The 13477-nt window shown below is 41.2% G+C and overlaps 1 non-coding gene across 1 annotated transcript; it reads left to right on the forward strand.

Annotated features, from left to right (window-relative positions):
• Positions 1-8662: 8662 nt before the first annotated feature.
• Positions 8663-8736, forward strand: SARC_30088. Its single transcript has one exon. It is a non-coding gene; the product is annotated as a tRNA-Val (tRNA).
• Positions 8737-13477: the final 4741 nt, after the last annotated feature.

The raw sequence follows: 13477 nt of genomic DNA on the forward strand, positions 1-13477 counted from the left end.
AATTTCCATCGAAGTTTACACATATTAGTCGAACTACACCGTCAAGGTACAAAATTTCTCTATCAAACACGTCGGTCTGCTGAAGAAGTACAGTACCGAAGCAGTCAAAATGAGCAAAATTTACATTCCACTCGTCACGGAAACAATGGGAGAAATAACTCCGAGCAATGTCGAGCATTAAAGCTCAAAAGGGAACAAATGTATCCGCGGGGCGAGATCTCACCATTTAATTCTGATAAACATGCAAACCTCACAACATAATAGACTGTATGATGAAAATACCGAGGGCACTGCACAACTTTAGGTTCGATGAATGTTTACGAAACGACTACCAAGCTCCTATCGAGTGTTGTCACGCTCGTTGCAATAAGAAGCATAATTTGAAAAAGAAAAACTATCCAATCATAAATGGAATTATAGCTAATTACATATCGTGTATGAAAGAACAGACGAGTTTCTCAAGAAATTAAGGACAAGGATAATATAATTAGTGAGTTTCCTTAAGAAACATTGCAACGGCAAGTCAGTCGATGACGATTCGTTCACGAGCATCTTTAATTTATCAACATCATTGACGGACAACCGGAAAATGCATTGACCGGAAAATACATTGAAATACTTCTATGTTAGTAAATAAAGATGCCTAGGTATCGGGCATACTACAAAATGTCGTAGACCGGTTACGATAAAGTCAACCGGTCACCGTCGTTAGTGTTGATTCTTCAATAATTGCAGTCAATGCAATAGCAGGGAAAAGAAATGTACCTCCCAAAATAATGAACTTATATATGCATTGTAATATATTCCAACATCCATTTACAGTATCTCAGTAAGAGTCATGACAAGGCTATCGAAGAATGTGGTGACAACGAAGAGGATGAGCTATTTATGGTTAGTTGATTCACTAGTGAGCTAGATATCTTGCTATCGTGCACAGACGATAAGAACACTCAGAATTTCCGAAGTTATCCAAAGATACTTTCTTCAAAAAGGAAAATTTTGGCGATATCATAAAGTTCATAACACAATGCATAGATTCTTTGATAAGTCCATGTTCTTATATCAATGTACAGCACTCGTTAGAGCCCTGCTAGACTCCACGGACGCAACAGAGGAAACCAAGGGGGTGCTCGATGAGATATCTACTCAGCACGCGTGTCACACGGTATTTCACCGATTCAGAGCAGTTCAATAGAGTCATCATAATCAAACTAAGACTCCACCCTGTGGACAATCTACTCGATAAGTTTCTCAATGACATGAACACAAATACACCAAAGGTTGTGTACCGTGTCTCAAGGGAAAAACTCTCAAAAAGGGCGTCCATCCCTTACAATCAATTTCGGCCGCAATTCCACGCGACAAATGCAAGTGGACACTACAGGCCCACTACTGGACTCAAATAGAGGCAACACATATGCGTTAGTGTGGCTAGATGTACACTCATCGTACTTAGAGCATGATTAACAAATTGCAAGAACGCTGGTACCACTAATATATGAACATGGATTCCCACGAGTCATGTAAGCAGACCAAGGCACTGAATTCAAAGATATAATTGCATAAGCGCCGACACAACACTTGGTCTCTCGCACGTACCAACCTAATTTTTAGTTACAACCGAGTGATCACATATAGACCTCATACCATTGCTAATGAAACTCGTTGACTAAAGCCTAGGCAAATGGTGTTCACGGCTCATATTCATACAAATGGGTCAGACTCTACGTTCATCAAGAAGACATAAATCACCTCGTCAATGTGTCGTATGGACACAGACAAACTAAACTAGCAGACTATAGTACAGTAGTGAATGCACTAGGGACAACACTATTACGGGGACATTATACCACTATCATGGGGACATCGACCGAACAATCTAGGAGAGTCGATCAGACCACAACTAGGCACTAATGTTGTGCAATATCACGAGATGATGCGCGCAGCATATGACCGAAAATACCAAGAGGAGTACATACACTTTCAGGAAGAGGACATTGTATTAGTTCGCTACCAAGCTGAAATGAACAAAATGACAGCACCGAACGATAGGCCAAACAAAATAACATGCAAGTTGGGCAACGTGTATTTTGTCTGTATGATGGGTCTATAAATCTGTCAGTGATGAGTTAATCGGCCTCAAAAAGAAGGCCAGTGCTTCAGAGGCATTCATTCCCAGAAGCCCAGTGCAACCAGCCGAAGAAACAAAGTTGTACCCGATATTACACATCGGCCATCCAACAGAGGCGATGGATCACATGATTACCTACTGCAGTGAACATATTGAGAGTTCACCTGGGCACATGAAACAGACATCGCAGATACTGATGTTCTTGCAATCTACCGACAAAGCACTAGACGCAAGCGATGGCAAACCAGACCGAATCAGGCAATAATAATGAGCACTGACGAACGAGCAGCAAGCAACAGGAAGTGCACAAGGCGGGAAACTTACTCAAGTTGCACTGATGCCGAGGAACACTCCGACTTTTCTCACCTTATGGTATGCCCCATTCACACTCCAAAGGGATAAGAACCAAAGACCCGGTTATAGAGCCAACGTAGAAATGCGTTTTCCCAAACTAAGTTGATATGAACCAAGAGCACAGATCATGTGCGTGGTTGACAACTCTCATGGTAGCATGATTGCTTAGGCAATACGTAAAAATAAATAGTTGTGGTAGGTTTTGTATCTTATCCCTCGAAGGGGTAAGTTTTTCCTACAAAATCTCCAACATCGAAATGATATAGTACTGTATGATGTCACTTTCTACTCCTACGCAGGTTCAGAAGTGCAACGTTGGGGGGCTGGAGCATCTATGGGCCAAATTATCAAAGCCAATACAAACCTCAAAGCCGTGCGTGGTTGAAAACTCTCATGATAGCATGATTGCTTAGGCAATACGTAAAAATATATAGTTGTGGTAGGTTTTGTATCTTATCCCTCTAAGGGATAAGTTGTTCCTACAAAATCTCCAACCTCGAAATGATATAGTACTGTAAGATGTCACTTTTTACTCCTACGCAGGTTCAGAAGTGCAACGTTGGGGGGCTGGAGCATCTAGGGGCCAAATTATCAAAACCAATACAAACCTCAAAGCCGCATAATCATTAAATACTGAGTTTTGGGTCCGGATACAAAAATTATTGATAGTAGAGTCATTAGCAAAATAACGGGGTGAGGGAAACACGCAAGTAGAATTCTGAGTCTAGTGAATTAGAAAGTAGAAAATATAAATAACTAAATAAGAATCAGTTTATTGATCACAGTAAATCAGGATTGTTTACCAAGCATAAAACTACGGTCAAACACCGGAGACTCAACAAGGTTTATCCCAGCATCAACCAAGGAGAGAATCTAAACTCAGAGAGGGACACAGAAATATTACAGATGGAAATTAATCTCGGAGCCGAAGTGCCGGGAGTACGGAAACATCACTATAGAAAATCTCTGATGGGCATAAGGGCATCCCTAAATATCGGAGGAGTACAATCTAAACGTATAAGGCCAGAGATTACAATGTAAGCCACGATCAGTTGAAGACGTGGCGACGCTGCCTTTGGATTGGATCATAGATTAAGTGAGAACCTTTTTCACTTTACGAGGTGCTTTTTAATGGCTCAAGGATTACGAGTCCAATGTATATAAAAGCAGGGACTCGAATCAAATAATCACAACTATTCACTTAAAACTTAAAACACTTTAAGATACTTTAGTATCTGAGAACAATACAGTTTGCTTCAGACTAGGGGCTTTTCCTTGTAGCATCTAGAAACCAGAGAATCAAAAAAGTCAATCCAAAACCCAAAACAACAGAATCATCAAATACTGAGTTTTGGGTCCGGATCCAAATATGTCTGATATTAAAGCCATAAAAAATATTATCCGTAGAAACGGTGAGTTAAACTGGGACCCCGCGCGTGAGAGAAACACTCAAGTAGAACCCTGAATCTAGTCCATTAGAAAACACGAATATAGACTCAGTTCGATTATAGACTAGTTCAGACTAGGGACTTTTCCTAACTGATATAATTGTACTTGAGAATTGGGCTATTGTTTCATTTGGTTGTAGCTTTCCAGTTATCCTCCATACTCTACAATCAGTCAGAGAGTAATCTAGGACTTGTTCTCAAATGAATCTATTTATATGTGGGCCAGCCCGAGAGCACGTGAGAGTGATTTGAGACTTGTTCTTGGATTGGGTTATTTATAGATGGACAACCGGCCAGCTCAAAGGTACGTAGCAGAGAAAGAGATAGATTTATTTCTAGAGATACATCATGGTACTAAAGTGTTCTGCATAAGGTTTCCCAAACTGATCTTACAATTTTTTAACCATGACCAACACAAGTTTTAAACACCATCAGTATACAACTGAGGGAGATATATATCAATCACAAATAAAGGAAAAGTATTTCCTATGCGACTCATATATTTGTAATTGATGGAATGAGCCTTTAAGTCTACCTTGGAAAAGATAGTCGCACCTTCCATTTTGCGTAGTATCTCGCTTATCTTTGGTAAGGGAAAAATATGGCACCTTCCATTTTGCGTAGTATCTCGCTTATCTTTGGTAAGGGAAAAATATGTTGCGGAATTAGTTTCTTGATTGGCGACAGGTCTAGTACTACTCTTGTTTTACTAAACGTTCCATCAGATTTGTATTGATCATCTAGTACTTGTTCTCAAATGAATCTATTTATATGTGGGCCAGCCCGAGAGCACGTGAGAGTGATTTGAGACTTGTTCTCGGATTGGGTTATTTATAGATGGACAACCGGTCAACTCAAAGGTACGTAGCAGAGAAATATATTTCTAGAGATACATCATGGTACTAAAGTGTTCTGCATAAGGTTTCCCAAACTGATCTTACAATTATTTAACCTTGGCCAGCCCAAGTTTTAAACACTATCAGTATACAACTGAGGGAGATATATATCAATCAATTCGAACGCGCCAATATTTGGGTACTTTCCCGCCTTGTCTTGACTATATACTTGTGGATTTCGTAGTGATCCACCATTTTAAATCGGTTGTTGAAATTTGTTTATCAGAATCGGGTTCAATTGTAACAAAGGTCGGAAGTGAAAATCGACATTATTCCGACAATAACTCTTATTCAAAATATTTGTTGGTAGAAAATTCAGCCAGAGAATGTCTTTTGAAATAGGATATACAGCTGTCATAAATAACGGACTACGTCGTTGTCTGGAAATTTAGCATTTGGATGTATGGTTCAGCAAGGAAAAATAGGGTGTCGCCTCCCAATATGGTTTCGATTACACCTGTGAGTACTTCCTTATTCTGATATTTTCAGCGGCGTGTAATATAATTCAGTTCGGATGCATCACCTATACTACATGTTATATTCAAAGCAAACCAACCTATAATCAAAATATAACATGATTCTGTATATTGAACTGAAGCTAAGTACGGTGTATAAGTCTTATACATATACATAGATGGTGTTGTGATTATTTATGTATTTTTCCCGATCAAGAATGAAAGAATACGAAAAGCACTTAATTATATCCCGGTACATTATTGTCTACTCTCACTGCAAATTCATCGTGCGAAGCACCCGTTTCGAACGTGGTCTGTGTATCGAAGTCGATAAAGATTGTGTTAAAGCCACAGGGGTTGAGGTATCAAATATATTGCACTCAGGGTATACAATCGATTTTTAGGAGCCAGTTGCATTTTTTGACTGCATATCTTGCAGGGGTGTGTTGAAGAGTGGAAATCTAACTATTGCGCATTGCTTCTTCCTTTCTTGTAAGAACGCCTGCACATGCAAAAACCTCTACACTATGCTTTGGCCGGTTAATGTACAAGTTTGTTTGTAAATTTTGTGAAAATCGGAGGTAGTATTTTCTGCAGTCAATGTATACACTCACTGTTCCACAAAAGGACCGAAATACAAACTAACAAATTCAGTAAATACAAAACGAACAGCCGCTCGCGTAGGCTTGTATATAGGGTATAAGATACAACACCGTATCCACTTATTCGGTAAGCACTGTAATTTAAGCAATACGCAAACTTTTATTATCTAATTTATGGATCTCAGCCGTTAATAAGTGACATGAACTATGCATATAATTAATAATATCCGAATAATGACCTCGTACATACAAGGCTAAAAAATTATTGGACAGGCCAAATATGCTGTATACTTGTGTAATTTAAGCAATACGCAAACTTTTATTATCTAATTTATGGATCTCAACCGTTAATAAGTTACATGAACTATGCATATAATTAATAATATCCGATTAATGACCTCGTACATACAAGGCTAAAATTTTATTGGACAGGCCAAATATGCTGTATACTTGTATTTATTGACTATTACGCTCAACGATATCGGTACATTCAGTCGTCTCAAGCAAAAGTGGTGCTTACTATCAATATTGGCAAATTTCAAATGAAATTTTGCAATAACCATATCTACTACTGGTCAATCAGCTCGAAGATCGCATAGGTGCGTAATGTGCCTATATATCACGATACTTTAAGTCTTAAATGCTCCACGAGGCCAATAATAACCCAGTCAGCTTATAGTACAACAATAAGATGTCTAGATTTTGACCGTGTTTAACATGTCATAGGATTTCCCGTCAAAATATCTAAGACTACTTTTTGAGGCACAGTCTAGCCTCACACAGTATGGCCCACGGTCCTATTTTATTTGAGCAAATGACTGAACATAGGAATGTCGTAATTAAGTACAAGAAGAACCAAACTATTAATAACTAAAGTGCCCTACAAATCTTACTGTTAGAGTGTTATGTAGTAGACTTTGAATAAAGTGCAGATGTATATATTTATTTCTGACCTTACCTTTGGTTTTATACCTAAGATGTTTGTGCTCGTATTCAGCCACTTGGGCTGGCCAAGGTAAAAACTCATATGGTCAGTATGGGAAACCTTCTGCAGAAAACTTTAACACTTCGATGTTATTCTATTTCGACTTCTCTGCAACTGAATCTCACGCTGATCACATGATGCCTTTCCGCATAGATTGTGGCTCACATAGAACCGCAGCTATTTTTAGAATGTTGCGGTTGGTTGACTTAATCCACTCTCGGGAGGTCGTTGAGAAACCTAATCTGCTCTCGGGAGTCGGTAAAGTATTAACTCACCTCTCGGGAGTAATTGAAACAACTTGATTTGCTCTCGGGAGTGAGCTAACTCTGATGACTTCTATAAATCAAGAGTTTTTTTTTTGCTGTAAAATTGGGCCTGAGACCTGTAGTCTCTCAGTTTCTTTTGTAACGCCGAGATACTGTAGCATACTTTGCCTAGCTATAGGGGTGACATAAAGGCTATTGTACAGAGACATCATCCCACTTCTATTATCAAGGAAAAATTGGCATCAGATTCGAATTGAAATACAGATTTCCCACGTCAAGTTGTTTTGCTGATGCTCGCCTCTGGAAATGAGTACTTTCCCATTATCATATTGATACATACACGGTTGTATTTAGTCTAGAGAACGGCATACGCATCATCAGGATAACCATACATGTTAATAGAATAGATTTCAAATACTATATTCTCCAGATTGTAAATTAGTTTCTCGTGTCATAAAAAATTACATCGGATCATATTGCAAGCAACAGCAGCAGAAGTGAGCACTAGCACATGATATACTTTGCTATCATTGTGAGTCATCGTTGACCCGTATTGAATGAACAAATAATAATTAATTACATATTCCTCATGTGATTAATCGCTGCTTGATGGTATTTGTATGCAGTATGTCAGATTCGCCACGCATTTTCTTTCACCACTGCCATATTGAAGTTTCCTGCTCTAACTTTACTGTTTGACTAGTATTTTTACCTCCACAATATCCTTGCTGAAATTTGTCACTAATCCATCTTTCACACTTTTCAATCGAGGGCTACAATACTTCAATGACACACAATGCCCAGCTATTACCACACCCACTCGGCCGATACAGTAAATTTGAATAATATACGGGATTTATAGTCGCTCAAGCTCTTTATACTGGATTCAGGGATCTAATTTATGACTGTATATCTTCATAAACTATAAAAAACGCAAATGTCCACGACATTCACACCAGTAGTACCATACATGGTAGTACCACACGCTCATTGGAATGCAAGCAGTGTCGGTAAGCGACCTTGATATAGTAAACAACCATAGCACACAAGCACATAACCGGATCTATTTGTACCTGGTATCATACAAGCATATGCCAACCATGATCAAATTTAGCTATAGTGATTATTGAACAGGATTTTAATTCTATCGCCTTGTTGTGTCACGCTCGGCACTAAATTCAAAATGTGATCTGTTCGACACTCATGAATATTGTCACGGGTTACACATACACGTCGCACATTCAATGTATCACTCTTCCATTTATACAATCGTCGGTGCTGAGTTTATGTTCATTATTTAGTGTTTAATATATCTGCCGTGCTTTTAGCGCTGGATGAGAAGGAGTATCACTTCGTACAAGAAATATAAACTGTCGGACGAAGAAATTGGAATCGAAGAAACACAGAAATATACTATTCCTCGAATTATTATTCCATTTGAATATACACATTTTTTAAATTCTTTCGCGTACACTAATATTTTATTTATTATCATTATTATAATATCTATCATTAATAACTGTATCTCCGGATGGTCTAGCTGGTTATGACGGTTGCTTCACACGCAACAGGCCGGCGGTTCGATTCCGCCTCTGGAAACCTTTTCATTTTTTTTTCAAAGTGTAAAATTTATATATATAAGTATGTTATTGTTTTTTAGACTTACGATACGACAATGTGACAACTGATCACATTACGTATGTCTAACGAATTACCACCCATTGGTTGGTGAATTTGTTTTTATCCAGGGTTAGAGAGCAGTATATTAGTTGCATTGCTATTTGCGAGTATAGTTAATATGCACTAGCGTCGTGTACAAGTACGAGCGGAGTCCGCTCTATCGACCCATGTTCAATAGTGAGGACTGCTGCTGATACATGCATTTATGAGGGGAACAGATAAAAGAGCGCGACAGGGTTGGGACGCGGATAACAGATGATCAAAAGAATCTTCTGTTCCTCACTTTGATAGCGCTCACTGGGGTAAAAGTTCAGAGGAGTCATGTGAGTTGAAGGACATAGTTTTACGTCTTTCCAGGATATGTGATGACTCCAACATAAATAGAAATTGTAAAAATTGCGGCATTTATGTTGTTGTACTTCCAGCCACCGCTTAGTCCCCGTTGAAGTTGTCGTGTGGAGTAGGGATTATTGCCTTGACGTTTGCCCAGAATGGCGCTGGTATTGCGTTGGGACGTGTTGATTGCCAAGGAGCTTGCTACAAATCCTTTGCAAAACGAGTGCGAGGTCAGTAGTGTAACGAACTGTTGCGGAATACCGGCGGTGACAAACGATACTTTAATTCGGCACAGAAATGGATGCGCTGAGCACAGGGTATTGTGATGTCGTCGATCTCATCAATATCTACCGTCAAAAAGATGTTGCACCGGAAAATATTGCTGTCCAAGGAGGCACAGAGCTTCGTGTAGTTGTGCCTTGACGAAAGCAAATACTTACGGCTGTACCGGGCGTGTATGAGCGGCCAAATTATTCGTGTTTCGGTTATGTTGGTTGCGTTCGACCAAAGTGATGAACACTGTGGTGTCGGAATCGCTGAATACATGTGGAATGGACTAAAATCATCCACATATGAAATCCGAGACTGACAAGGAAGAATAAACCGACGAGGGCACGCCAGTGTAATGATATGGCATAACAATTATAAACTACTGAGACCCAACCCGCATATGTCAAAGCCGGCTCTTCGGTCGATATTGCACGGCTATCAAGGAGACAAATACACTTGTTATCTGTCTCTATTTCACCACATAGGGCAATGGTCATCTCGTTTGATTGTGCAGGTTGTAACTGGAATACGTTGCTCAATTTTGACATTGCTGCGCTGGCCGTGTGTGTTTGTGGAGGCTTCATGTTTTGCCCTTGCATCAAATAGGCGAGGTATCGGATGTCAGCATCACGCGTATGCGGTCTATCCCGAGCGAGGTCAATTAATGGAGCAGTACGGCGAGAGCGATTGATTTATGTAGTATATCGGCGTGCTGTCTTGTTGGTAATACCGCTGATTGCAAATCAATCGTGATACGTGGCAATACTGAAGTGACCTAGTTATGCGGGGCGACTAGAGTGGTCACGAACCGCCAAGGTGGTGCTTGTGTGTCGAGACGTTGTGCCGTACTGACCGAATAGTGTGGCATGCCGGGCAGCAGCAGACGTAGACTGATCGCCATGTTCCGTAGATCTGGCCAAAACTGTGCCTTTAGCCATAACGGAGCGATCAAAATCGCTATTGTTGCTTGTGCCCGGATATGCTGAAGTACCTGTGCGACCATCGGTTCGGAAGGCGTCAGCAGATGTACCGGCTTGTCCTATGGCCGTGGTGTGCGATCTGCTGATGGTATGTGTTCGGGAACAGATCCTTTGGTTGTTCTTTTACAGTCGGTGCCCACTCTGCGTATAGTTGATGTGCTGCTTGAGGGTTCAGTGTTTAGCGGTACTGTAACAGCTTGTCTGACCGTAATAGTGTGTCCGCTGTGGAATTCAGTGCTCCGGGGAGATACACAATAGCTGCTAGGCATCTAACGATATGAGAGTCAACAGCTCCTGTAGCTGCAAGATTGATGGCGTCGCAGAGCTGCTAGTGCCGTTGCTGAGTCTGCTAAGATTAATATCGGTTGTTGAAGGTCCAGATGTTGACAGTTCTAGAAGTGTTTGCGGCAGCGGAATATCGCACGTAACTTACATCCGTGGGAGACCAACGCCAGGCGTGCATTCAGGTTTGCTTGAAAATCGTTAGTTCCCCCCCCACCTTCCTTCCAAATTTGGCGTGTCCGTCGTCAAGGAATGATTCCGCAGAACTCGAAAGAAGATATCTCATGGTTTTGATTCGCCAGTGTGTATACCAACTTCTCTGGTTTCTTGAACACAGAACCTGAGAGCCGGACTTTGGCTTGTCGTGGGTTATTTTGACGTGATTGTGGGGTTACTTTGGCTTGTCGGCAGAAGTCTGCTAGGTAAGGGCGCGCTGTGGGGACGGCAAAGGTAGCCCACTGGACGAGATCCAAGTATCGTTGCCACTGCTTCAGACCTATCCACCGTTGCTTATTTAAGAGCCTTTAATGGATCCTCGAAGATACGATCGCAAGCTTGCGGGTGGCCCAAGTCGAGGGCCTGAGACCTGTAGTCTCTCACTCCCCCTCAATTTTACAATCAACAAGGGCTGAAGTCTGAAGGCTGAAAATTGGAAACTAAAGACTAATGAAGGCTGAAGACTTAAGACCTGGATTGTGAAATTGTTGACTCTGTAGATGGATTGGGCGATAAGCGTTGAACCAATGTATATTTGTCGAAGACGTTTACGAATTGGTGCGGTTGAGTATTGTCTCGATGAAAATTGTTGAAAACGTTGGTTTTTCTGAAGAGTAAACAATATCCTGTACAGTGACAGGCTTTACGACTGGCGTGGATAATCTACTGTACGGGGACAGGTATCACAATTTCGCAGGTAAAAATACTCGGGATTTTCTTGAAAAATGCATTTTGCTTACTGAATCGGTGTGTACTGTGACGTGGATGCTGGGGGACAACTCCCTTCTGCGTTGTGGCATATTGGTTTGACTTTGGGATGTGGCCTGAGAGGCTGAGACTCGGAGACTGTGAGGCTAAGATTTTCTCTTGGGTCTTGGAATGTGCGGCTCTTATGCTGTGGTCTGGCTGCTATCCTTAGTATGGTTGCTTTATTATAAATTGGACTATGTTGATACTGGCATCCGAGTCTTTAGTCTGTCGCATATGTCGGTAAACTTCTCTCGGCTGAGTGGCTTCGTGAAGAAATCACTGAGTAGCTGTTCTGATGGTATGTATTTCAGCTTGATGGTGTTGTTCGATGTGAGTTCCCTGATGTGATGATATCGTAGATCGACATGTTTTGTACGGCTGGATTTCGTGATACCATTTCCTATCAGTATTGCTGACTTGTTGTCCTGTTCTATGGTGGTGGGTTCTACGAGCGGAATGCCGAATTCCCTAAACCCTAAAACCCGAAAACTGCGTCTTTGGCTGTATCAGATTGTGCTACGTATTCTGCCTCTGCTGTAGATGTTATTACTAGTCGTTGCAAGTTTGTTCCCCACATGAATGGTGCACCTGCTATAATGCCCCTTTCCCGATGGTGGATCGTCTTGTTGTGTCATCGCTAGCAAAGCTCGACCGTCGTGGTCACGACCCTGATTATGTGGGTTACCAGCAACGCATGATTTGATTAGAGCTTGTAGCTGACGGCATTACCCGATGGAATGCTCACGATTATTGCAGAATGCACAATTTCCTGTCGATATAGCTGCATGCGCACCGTGCACAATGGTTGATGGGTCACTTTCATCTGGATCCAATGCGATGAGGTACGTGATGAGCTCATCATACGACATGGCCATCATAGCGGGTGTCTTCAACGTAACCTTAACAGTCTGATTATCGTCGTTTACAGCCTGCCGTAGAATAGCGCATAGGCTGATGTTAGACTTTGTACCTCCGGCGTTTTTGAATTTCACAAATGCCGTGTTGAGACGACTGATAAGGCTGGCGTAAGATTCGGTCCGTTCTTGTGTTTGGATATCATCTTCGGCCAGGGCTTCAAACTTGCGTTTCAATGCGGCAAAAGCTTCCCACAGCTTATCAATGAATTGGCTGATCTCCGTTTGCAGCAGTGGAGACAAGGTGCGGTTGATAATCCGATATGCATCAGCGATTTCCTTGTGTGTCCATCGGTTGCCTCTAGATGGGGTTGGATCGATCAATATTGTTGGGATTTCTTCACAATTCACGGATAGAATTGTCTGGGTTTTCCAAGGAAGCCAGTCAACCTTCGATTCGAGAATAGTTGTGGTCTTAATATCCTTAGAGTTCACAGTAGGCATATTGATAGTGCGAGATCAGAGTGACCTGATACGTTGTTAGAGTACAATGTAGTAGACTTCAAATAAAGTGCAAATGTATGTATATATTTTTGACCTCACCTTTGGTTTTATACCTAAGGCGTTTGTGCTAGTGTTCAGCCGCTTGGGCTGGCCAGGGTAAAAACTCATATGGTCAGGATGAGAAACCTTATGCGGAACACTTTAACACTTCGATGCTTCTCTATTTAAACTTCTCTGCAACTGAATCTCACGCTGATCACATGATGCCTTTCCGTATAGGTTGTGACTCACATAGAACCGTAGCTATTATTAAAATGTTGTGGTCGACAGGCTTAATCCACTCTCGAGAATCGGTTGAGAAACCTAATCTGCTCTCGAAAGTCGGTTAAGTAATAACTCAACTCTTGAGAGTAATTTGAGCAACTTGATTAGCTCTCGGGAGTGAGCTAACTCTGATGACTTAGCTCT

This window comes from Sphaeroforma arctica (genome assembly GCF_001186125.1).
Source record: "Sphaeroforma arctica JP610 unplaced genomic scaffold supercont1.257, whole genome shotgun sequence".
Taxonomy (NCBI): Eukaryota; class Ichthyosporea; order Ichthyophonida; genus Sphaeroforma; species Sphaeroforma arctica.